Source organism: Lynx canadensis, chromosome A1, assembly GCF_007474595.2.
Source record: "Lynx canadensis isolate LIC74 chromosome A1, mLynCan4.pri.v2, whole genome shotgun sequence".
NCBI classification, from domain to species: Eukaryota; Metazoa; Chordata; class Mammalia; order Carnivora; family Felidae; genus Lynx; species Lynx canadensis.
Window position 1 is genome coordinate 216,653,044 of NC_044303.2, and position 21,125 is coordinate 216,674,168.

The window sequence follows — 21,125 nt, forward strand, 5'->3', positions numbered from 1 at the left end:
CCCTTTGCAACACGATCAAAGATTTCCGGCTTTGATTAGGCCACAAAAATGCTCTACTATTTTCAAAAATCAAGATTAGGAAATTAGAAGAGGAAAAACAAAATATATTTTCTTGTTATCTTACTCTTTTATTTTGTAAACAGCATTAGTGTTCTTTGAGAAGGAGAAAAATGCTACAGTAAGACAGTGATAGAAAGTTGGCTAAATTCATTTCTAAATCCCACCTGTCCTTCACTGTTTATGGAAAGGCCACAATGAGGGCAAAGGACTTTGTCCTATAAAAGGTAACATTGGGGCCATCGAAGAATCCAGGCAGCCTGGCTTCATTCACTGATATTTATGTTCTCCAGTGCTGCTTTTTTTTTTCTTTGCCAATAGTATGAGACACCCTCAGATGGTAAAGATATTCACTAGTTGCTCAGCATTACACTGAATCCACACATTGTCCGATTCTGCAGATAGCAGCCTCCTTTAGTCTTAAAGTGTGAGTCCAGCAACTTTTTCTTCCAGTCTCTCTTGAGAATGACCTAGCTTCCTATATTGCAGCTACACTGGAAATCTTTTGAGTAGCCAGTTTTGCATCAAAAGCATCTCCAGGCTTTCACTGTTCTTTCAAAGTGGGTCACTATCAATCATTTTGAAGGTTACCATCTTCTGAATCAGGTAGATGTGGTGAAACAAATTCAGCTTTTTTTTTTTCTTTTTCTACATTGAATTGAATTGAAACTGAGGCCTAACTATATAAGCTATGGTAAAATAACTTTTATGTCTTGAGCTAACTTAATATTTCAAGAATTCTTATGTTGGTATTTCACAGACTAAGCCAGAATGGAAACCTACCATTATCAGATACAATTAACATCTACAGTCCTTGATTAGGATTCTGGCCATTAGATATATCTTTCTTCCACTGCCTTACTCTCCTCAACGTAAAAAGACTCCAAGATGAGTGTGATCTTCAGTCCACATCTTTCTCCTTGTAGTTTGCATCTGTTGAATGGTAACTAAGCTGAGTGAAAAGCATGGTGAGCAAAAGAAAGTCTTAATAGTGACTTTCAAGAAGAACCTGGTAAATACGCATACTGTTATGCACTCTTTCTCTCTGCTGGAGTGTGTGTTAGAAGTAATGCAAAGCAAAGAAATGAGCTTAGCATTTTATACCAGATGTAGCAGATTCAAAAAATATAAATGTAGGACATTTTACTCTAAAAAATATTGGGCACCTAGGTGGCTCAGTCAGTTAAGCATCCAACTTTGGCTCAGGTCATAATCTCGCAGGTTCTGGAGTTTGAGCCCTGCACTGGGCTCTCTGCTGTTAGTGAGGAGCTGGCTTCGGATCCCCTGGCCCCCTCTCTCTCTGCCCCTGCCATGTGTTCTCTCTCTCTCTCAAAAATAAATAAACATTAAAAAATTATTATCTTTATTGTTATTAGTACACAGATCTCTTGTCTGTAACCAGTTAATGTAAATTCACTGATACATTTTTGTACAGCACCATGAAAATGATGAAAATATCAAATATGCTAATAAAGTAGTCCAAAGTGAGAAGGGATAAAAGATGGCAAGTTTCCCTATTATTTACCATTAATTGTAAGGCATAAAAGCAAAATTGCCATCTGTGAATGTTCCTAATATTATGCTAATAAAACAATTAAAATATTAATAGGAACAAAATTCTAAATGGAGCTATGGTTTATTTGAATTATTGCCATGGTATAATATTTGGTTTCTTTATTTAGTGCTTATCAGCCTTATAAAACTCCACAAATTGGAACTTTCAATCACCATAACTGGAAGAGTTAGATAATAATGCCCAAGCACATTTCTATAAAATCATCCAATAAAGAATTTAAAATAGGTTAATGCATAAAAATTTATAGTAATAATTTCCTCTCCACATACTTTTCTCATGTTCCTAGCACTAGATGCAAATATATTTAATATAATTCTAAAAAGCCCTTTGCTAAAAATGGTGGTGTCAATGCTTGCCATTTATTTGTAACGGAACATAGTTTTTTTATTTATGTCTATGTTTTATATAAACATTAAAACTGTAACTCACAAGGTAGTCCTGAAAACACCTCTATTGCAATTTAAGATATAGACTAACTAGAGTAAGTGTCCATTTCTTTGCTTAAAACATTTTAAGCTATGAAACATTTCCCGGTGAAACAACTTTGAAATATTTTTGTAATATTTAAGCCTTGTAGAAGGAGATATAATTTCTTCCCATCCTCTATCTCCATACTCCAGCCTAAGAAAAAATAATAAATTACACTTGCCAAATTTTGTTACATTACACTTTTTCCAATTTCTGCTTACCTTTCTATTTTACAAATGTTTCCCCACATTTCAATGTTTTAGATGAGGAGTTTTTAATCTAAGTATTATATTTAAAAATAAACAGCCATAATAACTAAGGAAATTAATCTGATATAGTTTCAATAAACTTGACAGACACCAAAGAAAATAGACAAGGAAAAGGGAAGTTGTATGTACATGTTTATGCATATGTTTGTGTGTGAATGTGTGTATGTGTGTGTGTGTGTGTGTGTGTGTGTGTGTGTTTGATTTTGAGGCAGAAGCCTATTCCATTGTCGTTTTTTTTTTTTTTAATTTTTTTTTCAACGTTTATTTATTTTTGGGACAGAGAGAGACAGAGCATGAACGGGGGAGGGGCAGAGAGAGAGGGAGACACAGAATCGGAAACAGGCTCCAGGCTCCGAGCCATCAGCCCAGAGCCCGACGCGGGGCTCGAACTCGCGGAGCGCGAGATCGTGACCTGGCTGAAGTCGGACGCCCAACCGACTGCGCCACCCAGGCGCCCCTCCATTGTCGTTTTATGACAGTACTCCACATTTCATCCTATTTGTTTTACATGTTTACAATGGCAGTCTTCTTTCTTTCTTTTTCTTAATGTTTATTTATTTTTGAGAGAGAGACAAATTGCAAGCAGAGGAGGGGCAGAAAGAGAGGGAGACACAGAATCCAAAGCAGGCTCCAGGCTCTGAGCTGTCAGCACAGAGCCCGATACAGGGTTCAAACTCACAAACCACGAGATCATGACCTGAGTAGAAGTAGGACGCTTAACCAACTGAGCCACCCAGGTGCCCCAACAATGGCAGACTTATTTCATGTATGTAGTTCCATAATATTATTTTTTTGCTGTTGACTTCATTAAGGATAAAGAAAAAAAGCAGGGCAAAATATACCTAACATTTTGGCTTAAATAATTCAGGCATTTCCACACTAGCAGAAGATTCAAAAGAAAGCACTAGGGTGCCTAGAACTCTGTGAAATGATGACATAAGTCATAACAGTGTTTACTTGTGATTTTTCCAACATGAGAAATTATAAATATATGGCCGTTGTGTGACCAAGATATTTTTGGTTTCTGTAACCAAAATGGAAGTTAAGTTTCATTTGTATATCTAAAACTGTGACACCAGTCTTATAAACATATTGAAAGAAAAGATGTGGATAGAGAAAGTCATGACTGTAGTTCTTAATGAAAAAGGAAACAGATAAAAATGTAATCAGCATATCTCTTGACTGTTTTTCATAATGTACACTTACATATATATATTCCTATAATATAGTCACTTTCTAAAATTGAAGTATAATTGAGATACGTTATATTAGTTTCAGGTGTACAGCATAATAATTTGACATTCTGATACATTGTGAAATATTTCACCACATTAAGTCCATTTACCATCTGTCACCAAATTTATAATACTTGTTTTCTTGTGATGAGAACTTTTTTTCAATTATTATTATTTTTTTTTTTAGAAGAGAGAGAGACAGAGCGTGAGCAGGGCAGGGGCAGAGAGAGAGGGAGACACAGAATCTGAAGCAGGCTCCTGGCTCTGAGCTGTCAGCACAGAACCTGACACAGGTCTGGAACTCACAAACTATGAGATCATGACCTGAGCCAAAGTAGGATGTTCAATTGACTGAGCCACCCAGGAGCCCTATTAAGACCTACATTTTTAGCATTTTCAAAGTTGTGATAAATACTATTTTTAAGTGTTTATTTATTTTGAGAGAGAAAGAGAGGCTGTGCGCACACATGTGCAAGCCAGGGAGGGGCAGAAACAGAGGCACCAAGAGACTCCCAAGCAGACACCATACTCTCAGTGCAGAGCCAAGGTGGGGCTCAACATCAGGAATTGTGAGATCATGACCTGAGCTGAAATCAAGAATCAGACGCTTAACTGACTGAGCCACCCAGGTGCCCCTGTAACAAATATTATTGACTAGTCACCTGGCTGTACACTCCATCCCCATGACTAATTTATTTGATAACTGGTAGTTTGTACCTCTTGATCTCTTTCACCCATTTTGTCTACACCTGAGCCTCCTTCCATTTAGACATATACCTACCACACTGTCATTTTACCAATATCACTCATTTTCCTATAATTAAGTTGATGTTCACTGTCAAAGATAAACAAAGCTGGACACTAGCTAAAGCAGTAGAGGCAGATTTTATTCAGTAACAACCATTGCAATACGGAAGAGAGTCCGGCATGAACTGAACTCAACTTCCCCCAAACAAGTGGCAGAGAAGGTTTTAAAGCTTGGAGTGTGCTAGGGAAAAAGCACCAAAGGTGAAGACAGGGTTTGGTCCATGCGACCAGGCCATCCATCTGGTTTGCTAGTCAGCACTTACTTGGAGGGGAAACAAGCTTGTCGTGGTGCAACTTGGAGCATGGCTACCACCCAGTTAGGCCCTTCTCCCACAGGACCAGGAGAGTGAGAATCATCTCCCTGAATGTTTGCTTTTCACAGAGATGGCTTTCAGATCATTGAGGAAACAGTTCTGGGTGTTAGGTTTACAGCTCCAAGGTGAAAAAGATGATAATTGCAAACTCCCTACAGTAACAGTTGTCTGTGGCAGTTCAGGGGCCTATCTGCTTATCACCAGACTTTGGCTGGAAGAAAGGGTAAATAATCCTGGTGGCAGTGAGCTTCCTCAGGCAAGGGTTTTAGGGAGGCTGGATCATTTCAGGGACAAGCCCTTAAGATGCTGGAAGCCATACTAGAGTTTGATCAAGCCTCTTAGTGCAAGGGTTTGGATGGAATCATTGTGTGCCCAATGTTCTGGAGTTCTCATTCCTAAATAATTTTCTGATTTCATTTACATTCCAATATGTATTACCCTGGTTATATAATGTACTAGCCAAAGGGTTGAAATATTTGATTACTACGGCAGTTTCATTTCCAGATATTATTAAATTAACATTCAAAGATTCTGTTTCAAAATGAAATTTGATAACACACCCCTTGTATAGATTAGTTTACAATTTACATGAAAACACTCGTGTAAACTATTAAAACATTCCTCCAGCAAATGGTGAAACTAAGAAGTTCCAAGACCCACACAAGTTGATGAAATTAAATTGGTAAACACAACTAAATATAGGTCTATTATGTTTTACATTTCCTAAGTCAGCAAGAATCTTTATCAATTAGAAAATCAAGGCTATTATTGAAGTTTCCAGAAAATCACTGGCAAAAGTAAAATGTTTTGGACAGTTGAACCTGCCCACCTGTAGATGTACTATGCCCACAAGGCCTAGAGGCAGAAACATAGCAGTCCTGTGGGCAGAGGGCACTGGAAAGTCCAATTTTCATGTGCTTTGTCTGGAGACTGAATAAAATTGAATCTCAAATCCCTCGAGGCTGGGTTGACAAAAGAGTGTCATATACCAAAACTGGTCAAAAAGTGATGTAGTCACCCTGCCCTCCAGCAACAGGTATTGAGGAAGAGACTGACCTATTTTTAAGGACCAGGAATACTCTGAACTCCAAGATTGCTTAACACCCTGATCCAGAAACAGTTTTCTCAAGTCAGGATAAGATAAAGGTATGAAGAAGAGAAAGAAGGAAAGGTGAAAGGAAGGAAGGGTGGGAGGAAGGGACAGACCCACAGAGGGAAAGGGGGACAGAGCGACAGAGAGGAGGGAGGAAGAGAAATAAATATTGTAGGTTAACACAAAGAAAATATCAACCTGATGATTAAGAGGCCTTAGCCCTGAAAATGTGCTTTATAAAAATGGGGAAAAAATTTGTAAGGAAGATTTCCATGAAATATGAGTAAAAATTAATGAACACAGAATAGGTTAAAATGAAAAGTCAATAAGCAAGATAAAAATAGAAATAAATATGATTCCAAAGCATTGCATGAAAAAACAAAAAACAAAAAAAGAGCAAAACTAAAATAATATTGTAAACTATATAGAAGAGAACTTACAATGCAAAAAAGTATAGCAATGTGGAGGGACAATTTGAAAAGCAATCCTAGATTTGAGAAGATAAAGAAATAGAGATAACTGAGGTATAGGATATAGATTTTTGACAGAAATATGTATTTAGTGTATACATTAAAAAATGAACAGGAGCTATACTCTAAGAAATAATGGAGGAACAATTTTTTTGAACTTGGAAAAACAATTTTAAAATTGTATTTTGAAGGAGCTTATAACCTTTTAGGAAAAATCAATGAAAATAAATCCATTTTTCTAAAATGCCAAGAAAGAAGAATAATCTGCTATAATAAATTGCATCATGGGGCACCTGGGTGGCTCAGAAGTCAACCGACTTCTGCTCAGGTCATGATTTGGTGGTCGGTGAGTTTGAGCCCCGCATCGGGCTCCGTGCTGACCGCTCCGACCCTGGAGCCTACTTTGGATTCTGTGTCTCCTCTCTCTGCCCCTCCCCTGCTTGCACTCTCTCTCTCTCTCTCTCTCTCTCTCTCTCTCTCTCTCAGGAAATGAATAAACATTAAAAAAATAAAATAAAATAATAAATAAATAAATAAATAAATAAATAAATAAATTGCATCATAAAATCCTAAGTTTTCCAAAGTCATTTACTTAATTTTATTTAGAAAATCACAACTTTTAACTTTTTTTCTTTAATTGGGAAAGCCAGAGTTGTGCCTCCTAATTCAGTCTGAGTAACAATGGAGTGTGTGAGACATTCAGACGTGGTTTGGATGACTCCACGGGTGGGACCCCCCCCTCACGTGCACAGCCTGGATATCGTCCCTCAACATTGTGGGAGACCTGCTGCGGAAAGTAGGGGCGCTGGAGTCCAAAGTTGCATCCTGCCGGAACTTCGTGTAAGATCAGTCCCCAAACTGAACCAGCGGCCCAAAGATCAGTCCCCAATCCGAACCTGGCCCAGCCTCCTCGGGGCGGTGGAACAAACACAGAGATGGTGGCGAGAGACAGCCAAGCAGAGGCGTGCCTCTAGGTGACAGAGGGTTGGGAAAACGCGTGGAATTTGGGAAGCCACCTTCACATACTTCCTCACCATCGCTGCTGTCAGCCCAGGCTGTAGTCAAGATGTTGCTTTAGGAAATCCAACCGAAGCCCCTGGTGTGTTGAGGGAGGGCATTTGTGACAATGAGGGGAGTTAATGCTACATAGATGGATTTTCATTTATTTCACTGTTTCGGACCCCTTCCTTTCCTGCCTGTGAGTTTAGAACTTGTCTAGATCGCAGCTATGCTTCTGGCTTTCTCCTCAGCTGCACATTCCATACAATCTCGGCTTCTGATGACTGGTTTCAATTTTAGCCAACGTTAGGTTTTCATTTACTTTTTTGTTTTCTCCTAAAATTGCGATGAAACGTCTTAACAACGGAGGGATTTAGTGCTACCATTCTAATGAGGTGTTGCAAGGAAATGGAGACAAGATAAATGCTTATGATCTCTAAATTTTCTTGCATTGTTACCACATCATGGCACACTTCAATATAATTGAGGAACATACTGCAAATGACATAAATCTTTATGATGTGGCAGGAAAGAGAAAAGTGACAGCATATGAGAAAGGAGGGTCAGAGGAGAGAGGTAGGAGGGTGCCAACTGCTTCACTTAACAGTGCCAACCAGGAGACATTTACATTTATTTGAACAAAAAACAGACTTTTAGGGGCACCAGGGTGGCTCAGTTAAGCATCTGACTCTTGGTTTAGGCTCGGGTCATGATTTCACAGTTGGTGAGTTTGAGCCCAATGTCGGGTTCTGCACTGACAGCGTGGAGCCTGCTTAGGATTCTTTTTCCCTCTCTCTGTGCCCCTCCCCTGCTCACTCTCTCGCTCTCAAAAATAAATAAATAAACATAAAAAAACAACAACAGATTTTTAAGTATATGTAGGGAGAAAATTCTCCTTGAGTCTCATGTTTTTGCACACCTTCTGAACAAAAGCATTATTATTATTATTATTAATTATTATTTTTGCCTTGGGCTATCTTTTCAAAGATGTTTTTTGTAGAAAGCAGCCTTGGCAGATAGTGTCTCCCTCTGAGCAGCTTTTACTGTCTGGGATAATAAAGACAATAACTCTCACAGAGACAAGATTGGACAGGTTTGCTAGTAGCTCCATACACAAGATGGGGCTTCCTTGTGTCCAGGCTCCTCCCTTGTAAGGCACCCCCACTGCATGTGAAAGGATCATCTGATCTTCACTCTGTTGCCCTATAAAAATTGCTGTTCATGGACCAAGCATGATCATGTGTCTGGAGCTACTGCTACTACATCAACTACTACATTTCCCTTTGCCTCTGGCAAAGTTATCTATGACTTTGTTGTAAGCTAACTTATTAGTTTGCAAGTAAGCTAAAAATCCAGACTCTCCACAGTTCTTGACACATGCTACTTAAACATACAACAGTCATCATCACAATTTAATCATAAACCAAAAATTTTGAAGTGGGTAAGTAATAACCTAAATTATTGTATACCTCAAGGGTAGTCAGTAAATAATGTCTTTTTTTGATTAATTTTTTTGCTCTTTTTTTTTAATGTTTTTATTTATTTTTGAGACAGAGAGAGACAGAGCATGAATGGGGGAGGGTCAGAGAGAGGGAGACACAGAATCCGAAACAGGCTCCAGGCTCTGAGCTGTCAGCACAAAGCCCGACGCGGGGCTCGAACTCACGGACCCGTGAGATCACGACCTGAGCCAAAGTCAGATGCTTAGCCGACTGAGCCACCCAGACGCCCCTTGATTAAATTTTTTGGAAAGACAGAGAGAGACAGAGACAGAGAGAGAATGCACATGAGCAGGGGAGGGGCAGAAAGTGAGGGGGAGAATCCCAAGCAGGCTCATGTTGTCAGTGCAGAGCATGATGCAGGGCTTGAACCCACAAACCCTGAGATCATGACCTGAGCTGAAGAGTCAAATGCTTAAACAACTGAGCCACCCAGGCACCCCAATATAATATATTCTATCTATATATACGCACCTAGTATCATAATCATGAGTAAATATCTTAGGTGTATAAATAAACACATAATATTACAATCGTGTTATGTAGAATAATAAAAAAGAAGTAATGAAATAAATTCAAAACTAGTTGCATGCGAGAAGTCTTTGAATATGGAAGTAAGACAGAGCATTGCAGTTTCTCACCAGATTTTTTTCTTTGTCATGAATTATATGATAATTAAAGCTGGGCATATAATCCTGTAACTATCCTGGTACAATTATCTAAGTGCTTATTTAAAAGAAAAAACAAACAAACAAACTTATTCTGATGTAGGTCTCTTTCTCTGCTATATGAAGTTCCAGAAGGCAATTGAAGTAACATCTGCAGAGTCTGAAGAAAAGTTTGAAGCACAGGAATATATAATTAGTATTTTTTTTTCTTTTGTGAATTGAAACAACAGAAAGCCATTCGCAGATACAAAGAATTTTGGAAAGACACCACACACATAGCTTTCTTAAAAGTATTTCTTAGATACCAAGTGGACTAACAAAAGTTAATCAAAACAAAGTTCAAGGATGGGAAATACATGGAATAAAATGTCTGGCTGATTGTCATAAGAGATTATCAACGTACATAATTTGCAACATGTTCCAAGATTCCCTTGCATTGTCATTTTCTCAGGAAATCATTATTTAACTGGACACATAAATGATCATGTAAAGAAAGGAACATAGTGAGAAGCTCTTTTCATAAAGGCAGATGACTTAAATCTTAAGTTTACTATGATTTCATATTCCTTAGTAAACAAATAGAGAAGAATGGAAAAATCCCTCCTCAAAGGTTTTAGGAACACACAGAGAATTCTAATGAAATAAGATTACATCGTTTTATTTTTTTATTTTTTTTTAAACGTTTATTTATTTTTGAGACAGAGAGAGAGACAGAGCATGAACGGGGGAGGGTCAGAGAGAGCGAGACACAGAATCTGAAACAGGCTCCAGGCTCTGAGCTGTCAGCACGGAGCCTGATGCGGGGCTCGAACTCATAGACTGTGAGATCATGACCTGAGCCGAAGTTGGCCGCTCAACTGACTGAGCCACCCAGGCGCCCCAAGATTACATCGTTTTAAAGCAAACTTATACTTTATTTATTAACTACGAGAAACCTATATCTATACCTATATTAAAGTAATTACTTCAACATCTTCTACTGTATTAGTGATTTAGGCTCTATAACTAAATGTCATGTATACATTCTTTCAACATCTTTGTATTCTCAATATTTAAAGAATCACATCAGTTTGATTAAAAATTTTGCAACAATTGAATACGATGGTTTTCTGGCTTATAAATTCCATTTTCCTGTGAATCCTGTTAGGTGAAGTCAGAGCTTAGGTCTTAAACATTCTTTGCATTTGGCAATATCAATTACCTGGATATGCAATATGGAAGTTCTTTACATAACTCACCACAAATATTGAAACTGCTGATAATTATTACATTTTAGAGGTGAAACAAAGTAATTATGGTAAAGTGCTCTTCAAATGAGGAGTTTAGATGGTCAATAAAACTTTTACAGAAAGATGGACCATAAGTTTCACAGAGAAGACATTTCAATTCCAGAAAAAGAGCAAAAAGCATTTTCTTCTCCTCACTTTCAAAGATCACTGGAAAGAAAATCAAGTTATTCATGTCTCCAATTTCATCCAATTTGGTAGGAAAGAAAATATGATTTATTAAATTTGATTTGTAGCAATGTTTGGAATGATGATTGTGCTCTAGGACATGGCTTATATTGGTGGAAATTTAAAATTTATAAAAAATTTAAGGCACATTTTGCTTGAGGGGAAAAATAAATCACATACTGTCCTTTATTGAACAGTTCGAACTTATAAATTAGGTCACGTACATGAGGAAATCTTCTCCAAAAATATTTTCTATTTGTATTTCAGTGATCATTATTGTGGCAAGAACAGTAAGTACAAGAATAAGCTCTTTATGTGTCGTTATGCCCTCATAATATCCTCAGGGTTGTTGTTCCCCATATCCAGGTACTGATGCGAACATCAGATCTTCTTTTTTTTATATTATTATTTCAAGTTATTATTTAAATTCTAGTTAGTTAACATACGGTAAAACTGATTTCAGGTGTAGAATTTAGTGATTCATCGCTTATATATAACACCCAATGCTCATCACAAGTGCCCTCCTTAGTACCCATCACCCATTTGGCCCATCCTCCACCCATCTCCCTCCATCAACCCTCCATTTGTTCTCTATAGTTATGATTGTCTTCTCTCCCTCTCTCTCTCTTTTAACCTTCCCCTATGTTCATATGTTTTGTTTCTTAAATTCCATATATGAGTGAAATCATATGGTATTTGTCTTACTCTGGCTAACTTATTTTGCTTACCACAATACACTCTAGCTCCATCCATGTCATTGCACACGGTAAGATTTCATGCTTTTACATGTTCTGTTCCCCATTTATAGTTCTAAAAATAGGTGATTGCATTACAGGTCTTTTTTTAAGTGCATTAAAGAAACACCATAGTATTATATATATATTATATATATATATATATATATATATATATATATATATATATATGTAAGGTTTTAGATTACACTACATTTTTGTATTACCCATATGATGACACCCATACAGGGTGAAATAGTCCACATTTTATATGATGATTGCTTATAAACATTTCTAAAGTAGGCATTCTATATAAAAAACACACTTTTGTGTAGTTTTAAAACAAAATGTTACTTTTAATAACCTCTTCAAAGCCAGAAGTCATAAGGTTAGAATTTAAAGGACTGGCGATCAGTATAGAATTTTTATTATTTTGTTGTCTGTAGATACTAATAACACCATATGGTCCATTGATGCTAACATCTGTCGCCCAGCCAAGTATTGATTAAATAACTTGGAATTATGTGAGGCACATGGGGAGTTAAAGGAGTTTTGATTACACATTTATACATGTTTGATTTAAAACTGATCTTTAATCTAGTAGAATTTAAATGAAGTAAATATTAAAACAGATATTTTTTTTTCTCACAGGAAGAAGTGTTTCTTATTTCTGTGCATTTATATACTGAATTTCTTAACAATAATTTAGACATATATGCAAGATATATAATTTCATTTTGCCTATTTGAAGATTTTTCATATATTCATATGTAATCTTGTTACTCTTCATACTTGGTAATTTTAACTGGCAGCAAGGAGGATGATTTTTCACAGAAGTAGAGACTTCTCTTCTTGCAGATAGCCTTGGAAGACTTCCCAGATTTATTTAAATTGTTCCAATTCCCAATAATTTCCAAATAAATATCATTGGCTTATAGATGCCTACAGGTCAGGTTACATGAAATTGTATGAATTATAATTCATAAGTCCACTCATCAAAGTAGTATCTTTGTATTTGACATGCATTTCAATGAGACAAAAGTATTCAAGTATTCTAATGTCCAACTGTCAGCTTGAAAATTAAAATAAAATAAAATAAAATAAAATAATAACTCATAGTTAACCATACTGGATAAGGCTTAAATCAAACTATCACCCATATGTATGGAATTCATGCATATTGATGCATATTTACATAATATTTAGTTAATATTATGTGACTTTAAAGGTACTGTCCTGAAAACAATAAGAAAGCAGATTATTAGATGGTGAGTCTAATTACTAATCTATTAACTAATAATCAGCAAATATATCATAAATACATGTTGTTATAATATAATGTGAACATAAATAGGATAATATGAATATTACAGTTTTTAAAATACTATACATATGACATTTCTGGAGAAACTAGCCCTGCTCTTGCATTTAACCACCACTATAACTTTAATTAATTTTCAGGATATTATTGGTTCATAATTAATGATGATAGGAAAAAACAACCTATGGGTCTAAAATATTATGTAAAAGAAAATATAAAAACAGTTATTATTACAAGTCATTTTAAAACACTTGTTAATGATACACTAAAAAATAATTGATAGGGATTGTAGGAACTAAATGAATATACTAACACTTATAAATATTTGTACTAACTATAAAAGAGACATGAAAGATGAGAGATTTATAAAAGGTAGAGGAAGGTATTAAAGGTTTTAAAGGTAGAGGAAGTATATGGCAAAATGTATTTCTGAGATTTGGAATATGCAAAGCTTTATTTATTTATTTTTTTAATTAAATGTTGGGAAAGATTTTTGTACTTACCTTTGCTCCAAATCTCCTACATCGCATATGCCTCTAAGTCTTTTCTGAGTAATCCTTCCAAGAAAATGATTTTACTATTAATTTTTGAAGATAGACATTAAACCCTTCATGATCAAGGTGATGGATGAAAGAGCAAGGAGAGAGATAGAGTTGAACCAGTTGCCCAGAGGTAGAAAAGCGTCTAGAGACTATCAGATATTGTAGCCAACTGGGAAATATGTAATTCTTCTAAATGTCAAAGGCACCACTCAGCTTCATGTCATTGCTGCTTTGTGGGAGTGCTACCCTGGTAGTACCAATTATTTTAATCTTTAATAGATTTTTCATGTGTCCTATTATGAATTTTTTTTAAAGTTTGTTTATTTTTGAGGGAGCGGGGGAGGGGCAGAGAAAGAGGGAAACAGAAACCGAAGTAGGCTCCAGGCTCTGAGCTGCCAGCACAGAGCCTGATGCAGGGCTTTAACTTAACAAACCGTGAGATCATGACCTGAGCCGAAGTCCCACGCTTAACCAATGGAGCCACCCAGGCGCCCCATGAATTTTTAAATATGGGGGAGTCAAAGCATGTTTATGAACAAATTGCATTCCTATAAGTCTATCATAAAAGCCTTATGCATCCACTAAAGGCTTTCATTTGGAAGGAAACATTACAATTTTGTTATGTGGATATACTCCGGTTTCTCTTCAGATCACATAAATCTATCATCTTTATAATTTTATTATGTGGATTTGAATCTGAGGTATAAGATGATATCTTACGGTGTCAATAAAAAAAAGATAGTGCTTCTGGTATAAAGAGGTTTCCTCTGTTTCTTTACCAAAATATTTTGATTTCCTGTTATTTATGTGAAAGTCAGAGCTTTAGCCAATTATATTCTTTTGCTTGAATATTTTACCATTTAGAAACTTTATCTCTGTATATAATACATTTCTCTTATTTTTCTAGATATTGAAAGGACTACAGGTAAAAATTGTTACTGTATTTTAGCCATTATCAATAAACTCCTTGATAATTAGACAGTTTATTTTCCTCAAGTCGTTCGACTCATTTGCTCACAAATTTGCTCAGAGTTCCAACCGTGTGAGAACTCTATTCTAGGCACCAAAATACCGAAGTAAACAAGACTGACAAAAGCTTGTCTCTAATGCTACTTATGTTCTAGTGGAAGACACTGACACTACCTATGATAAATAAAATATAAAACAGGTTACATTGTGAGGGGTGTCTGTGTTGGGAAAGAAATCTTTAATTGTTGGGAAGTGGAAGGGGGAGAGGAGAGCTCTCTCTCATGGTTTGAAACTTGGGTGACAGTGGTCCGGAAAACCCCACTGAGGAGGTGGTTCAGAGTAAAAAAAAAAATGAAATAACATATCTGGTAGGAGAATATGGTAGACTGAACTTTCTCAATATTTTTTATATCATTACCTGCCCTTTTAGGAACCTTGTCAGACATTCCTTAATTGCCCCCCTGTACATGAAATTCAATCCCTTCACATTTTGACCAGTAGGGTTGAACATTCGAGGGCCCAAACTTTTAATATCTCAGAATTTTTTGTCCCCAGAGAATACATTTTTCTTCTCTTGGGGGAAAACCTGTCCATTTTAAGAATGTGTTTTCTAGGCTTAAAAACAACAAATGCAAAAAACTTGAAATCCATTATACTGAAGTATGTGTCTGTCTAGCCGCATCAGGTTAGTGTTGGAGTTGGAGAGAATTAGTGAGAGAATCGTAAGATAATAAGAGACATTAGAGGGTGGAGAAATCATCCACGACCTTATTAGGCAAATCTTAGCTTTGACATTAATCAGAGGACTTTAAGCAAAGGAGCAATACGGTCTAACCTAAATTTTCAAAGATCACCTTGGTTGTTCTGCTGAGTCTAGAGGGAATATGAGCATTTGGGCAACTTTTGCAATTAAGTCTGATTTTGAGGGTCCAGTGCAGAATGAAAATGTTCAGTTCTAATTAAAATGTTAAGAATTTAAAGAAGCGAAAAAGCAGAACATTAAGCCAAGGTGAGGGTCCTTCTGTTCGCAGGGACCTACTGCACGGGTCACACACACAGGAAGCTACTTCTATTTGCAGTAATTTTTGGATCAGAGTGATGACATTAGTGGTGGTGAAGGGTTTAAAAGTTGGATACTGGGGACACTTGGGTGGCTGGGTCAGTTAAGCATCTGGCCCAGGTCATGATCTCACCGATCTTTTTTGAGCCCCACATCAGGCTCTCTGCTGTCAGCACGGAGCCTGTTTTGGATCCTCGGTCACCCTCTCCATCTCTGCCCCTCCCCCGCTCAGGCACGTGCTCACGTGCACAGGAGCTCCTGCTCTCTCTCAAATAAATAAACGTTAAAAAAAATTAAAAGTTGGATATTGAAGGAGTAACAGACTGGGTTTTGTCACACTATGGATAAGAAATGTGATAGAAAGGAGACGCACAGCATAAACTTAGGTGTTGTCTTAAGCAGTTGAAAGAACAAACTAGATCTGAACTGAGGTGAAGAAGACAGCAAAGGAATTGGCCTGAGAGGTGTGTTGGTGTACTGTCCTCATTCTTGAAATTTCATAGAAGATATTGTTTCTGAATTATAATTTATTTCATATCCTCTGTGCTATCATTATTAGCATATCTTAAGGGTTATTTTAATTTTAAAAAAAATTATGCCAGAAATATCGCATTTATTTAAATAATGAGGCTCTTTTTCTATAATTTTGCAGACGACTTCTTTTTGCAGTTTAAGTCAGTTTCAGTAGTAATTAGGGAAAATATATTCATAATTGTCATCTAAGTATGTGCATGCACTTTCAAATGTATATTGGGTGCATGCATGCATTTGATTCTGCTTTGAATGTCTTTAAGATTCACAATTGCCTTACCCACTTGAAAGGACTCAATGATAAATTAAGGTAGATATTGATGTTTAATTAAAATAATTTATATCCAAATTTTAAAATCTTAAAGGTATGATTACATGACTTACAGGTTTCCTTTTCCCCTTACCCTTACTTTTGAGTGATTACAAAAATGATCAACTTCTGGAATTAAAAAAAAAAAAAAGTTTACAGACAGCATAACCTGTTTTCAGATAAAAATCAGTAAGACATCCTGCGTACTAAGCGTGTTATTTTTTTATTTTTTTTTTAAATTTTTTTTTTCAACGTTTATTTATTTTTGGGACAGAGAGAGACAGAGCATGAACGGGGGAGGGGCAGAGAGAGAGGGAGACACAGAATCCGAAACAGGCTCCAGGCTCCGAGCCATCAGCCCAGAGCCTGACGCGGGGCTCGAACTCGCGGACCGCGAGATCGTGACCTGGCTGAAGTCGGACGCTTAACCGACTGCGCCACCCAGGCGCCCCTGTTATTTTTTTAAAGACCATATCCGGTAATGTCTATTGAGCTTTAAAATGCATATATTCTATGAACCACCAAGTAAGCTTCTCTATATAGTTACCCCTGTTTTTTAATAGCATTCTTTCCTAGTGTTGACTTTTTGTTCTCTAATTTAAAATGCTCTGAGGACACAAATGTCAAGTAAATTGCCTGTAATTGCATTCATACTTGTTATTAAATTCCATTAATAAGTATACTCTAAATACATATGAAAAGGAAAGTATGCATTCGGGCTTTAATTTTCATGCTAATCTTCTGCTTATTTTCTAATCAATGCTGAAAAAAGGCTTAAGATGCTCTTCAGCTTCTACTCTGGAGGTCAACAAGGACAGCAGGAGCAGAGAGCTGATAAAATGGGGGGTACAAGGCAGAGCGAGCCACCGTGATTATTTTCTCAGTGTCTGTTTTGCAGAAAGATCTTGTTATCTCAAAACTCAAGAAGATTATAAAGGTTATTTTTCAAGGTAGGAGATGTGTCAAAAAAAAAAAACTACTCAATCATGCTGTCAAAGATTTGTGTAGCTGAAAGCAGAATTTGTATTAGAAAATATATTTGTCTATTATATCCGATAAAACTGAGAATTCAAAATTGATAATTAAATTTGTTTCCTAAACTTGATGAAGTCAAACAACTGAGGATTCTAAAATACTGTGATTATTTTGAAATGTAATGAACTTTAGAAAAATGAACATATCACACTACAGAAACCATAAGAGAATGGAGACTTAATTTCATGTTTTATATTATTTTAATTTCTAATTTAATCATTAATAACATGTCCACAGACACTTATTTCTAAATAATAACCACAGATACTTATTTCTAAATATGAAACATATACTTACTACTATAAAGCATTTATCTAAACCTATCTCTTCACATAATAAAATATATTTAAAATATTTGGAGATTTGTACAGTATAATAATGTGTGTTTGTATGTGTGTTTATTTTAAAAGAGAAAGGCATAAAAAATGTTGACATATCAATAGCATTGTAAGCAACTCTTTGAATTTCAAATAAGAGCTTCTCAAAATTTATTTCTTTTTTTAAGATTCTGATTCATGGTTCTAAACTGTTGCAAAAAACTATAAAGAGTAATTTATTAATCAATTTTAGTAGTGAAAATATAAAAGCAAGGAAGGACACTTATTTATCTTCTGTTATTTTTTGTGAAAAAAAGAAAACATTTACTGATTGAGCTATCGATAAACAATTATTTGAAAGAGTAACTTTTATACCACAGGTGGTATTTGGGATGCTGAATACATATTTGGAGTAAAATATTTTTAAGGAGTATAGTAAGTGACAAACTGCTACCCTTTGACAATATTTGTAATTCATATATGTTCTTAATAATTTTAAGCAACCTGAAATTTTATAACATAAAATTATACATATTTCATAACAATGTCTATACACAAAGTGCATAAAATCAATAAAGAGAGCCCCAAACCATAATTTGAAAAAAAATTACACAATAATTTGGTAAAATGATGATTGATTTTAATTTTTTCATTTATCACTGATATTTCGATATTTTTACATCTATACTCAATTTAGAATTGCAAGAGTTGTATCACATTCATTGTGGACAAAGGGGGGTGTATTCCAGTTCTTCAAGTCATGTAACTTTCTGTGATTATATTCCAGAAGTATAAAATGATTTTCAGTAACATAAAGTTGTAAAATAGCATAATAAGTAAGGCCTTTTATAATACAGTTACACAGGTAAGAAACCGTTTTTTTTCTGGAACAATTTTATCTAGACTTTTCTTGTTTCTACACTTAATGGTAGCTGAAAATTTAGCATTGAATAACTTGCTTATTAAATATTTAGCAGGAATGCATTGCATGCACCATAATTTGCATTTTTGTGGGGAATCTAAACTTTGAAAAAATTATTTACAAGTATGCTGAATATTACCAAAGAGAAGAATACTACAAGTTGAATTAGGAAAATCCAGAGGAATGTATTCTTAATACAGTTTAAGGAAAGAGACTGTACATCCCAGTTTGCCTGGAAGAGGTTAATTTATGCCCATTATCCAGGCATAATTAACAATTGTCCATTTGATGATCAAAATTGTTAATACTTACACAATAACTGATATTGCCACCCTAATTAAGACCATCTTAATTATCACTTTCTCTCAATTGCACTTCAAACTTCTCATAAACAACAAATATTCAAAAAACTAGGCTTTTCAGGAATTCAATAAAATTTACATTGTTGATTCAAATGGGTAGCATGTATGTTTTTTGTTTTTTGTTTTTTGTTTTTTTGTTATCAGTGTAATGAAGAAGCGAAGCTACGATGATCTTATGGAAATTACTATAACCTCATCTTGATGGGTGGTCAACTTACTTTTACATGGACATGTCCTTAAGAAGTGTACAGAAAAAAATACCAAAAATATTCTTGAAACTAAGTTGTGGATCTTTTAACATAAAACGAATGGATAATTAGCTGTAATTGAAAGTGCCATGCCAGGAGGAATGGGAGTAATAGCAATCTGGCAAGTTATTTAGCACCAAGCTATAGTTAAAACTGGCTAAACTATAGAATGTTTCTACATGCATTTGAGCTTTTATTTCATAGAAACTATCCAATGTCACTTAAAGGAATATACACCTTAAATTTCTGATTTCCTTCATGGGGGTGAGCTCTTATTCACTCTAAGATACCCTCTTATTTTATAAGAATTACTTTCCAGAGGATGAGAGACAAGAATTTGTTCAGCTGTTTTTGTCTATTGTGTGCCTTCCCTAACTTTTCACTTCCTCTAGTGCTGACAGACTTAGGTGTCCACCCCCCAGGTTTCCCCCATTTCTTTGAGAATCTGTGGCTTCCGGTCAGTCCCGATACTGTCATGTTGTTACTTCTTGGTTCCAAGGGATAGACGCCACTTTTGATTGGGCAACTAAGTGTACCAAAGAGTTTATAAAGTCAATGGCAAACCAGAGCACCAGAATTGTACAAGAATTAAGAAAAACAATGCACACCAAAAATCCTTCCACAGAAACACCTTAATCTAGTATTGTTGCCCCATTGCTACTTAGCACTCTACATGTTCACTGCTTTGGGACACTGGTTGCCAGGCAGCTCCAGTAAACTTCACTGATCCTACTAAATAATCTTTACTTACACCTTTGAAAGACAGCAAATAAATAAAAACCAATGAAGAAGGCCAATGTGTGGTTGGTGGGTGTTGTATGTGGACTGTGGTCCATCAATCTCATTCATGTGGTTTCTCGTATTCCAAGGAGTGAGCTTGAGATAGTGGCCCTGGGGCAATGTTTGAAGAGGAAAAGAAAGAAGTTAATAGAGGTCATCTCCTGAGCTCTCAAATGTCATGTGAGAACCATTCTCTTGGTCAAAGGAAGTCATATTTCCAGATTTAATGGATTCAATGGATGAGGAAATACACCCTGCTTCATGATAGAAGAATGGCAAAGATATTGCCAAAAAGCATAAACAGGGTTAAGAGGTATTATTGAGCCCATTAAAAAACTCAACCTTAATACCTAAAACAAAGAGAGTATAGACAGGTAAGTTAGCCACAGAGAGAACAGTTTATTTTATTCTATTAAGCACATGACGTTAGGTGGTAAAAACATACCCCAGATGACTATATCAATGAAGGAGGAGTACCCTTGGACTGTTTCTTCCTTTTCATAGTGGCATTTTATTCTCAAGCCATTCAAATATGTTTTCAAAAACAGAGCAGAATTTTTTTCTGAATGCAAAGATTCTACTGATTCATACTATTTTTTCAGTGCAAATACAGAGATAAAAGGGAATATCCAGGCATTAATAAATACTTCTGATAAAAATAACATTCAGAATGGAAAATATGTGACATCTTTTGGTATTAAGACAGATTTATAAGTTAATTAAATAATAAATGACATAATTTTAGTTTTGTCGATATCTTCCATTGTGGCATAGACCTTTATTGCCCATAACAAAGCACCACAGTGAGAACAGAGAATTGGCCAGTTCAAACTGACTTACTCATTGTGAGTTCACAGTAGGTAAGAGAGAAAGAGGAAGCCATGTATGCGAGAAAGGGAACTTTCTGTTCTGTTACTGAACTTCTGCCATCCTAGAAGAAAGCAAGACTTTTTGTTACTTTAACATTCTGTTGTTCACCTCCTTGACCCACTTGCAAGAATCCGTGATCATTACAGTGGTCGGAGAATCTAATTTGTTTTCAAAGACTCTCATGGAAAAGGAGTTTACAAATCTCCCTCGCTAAT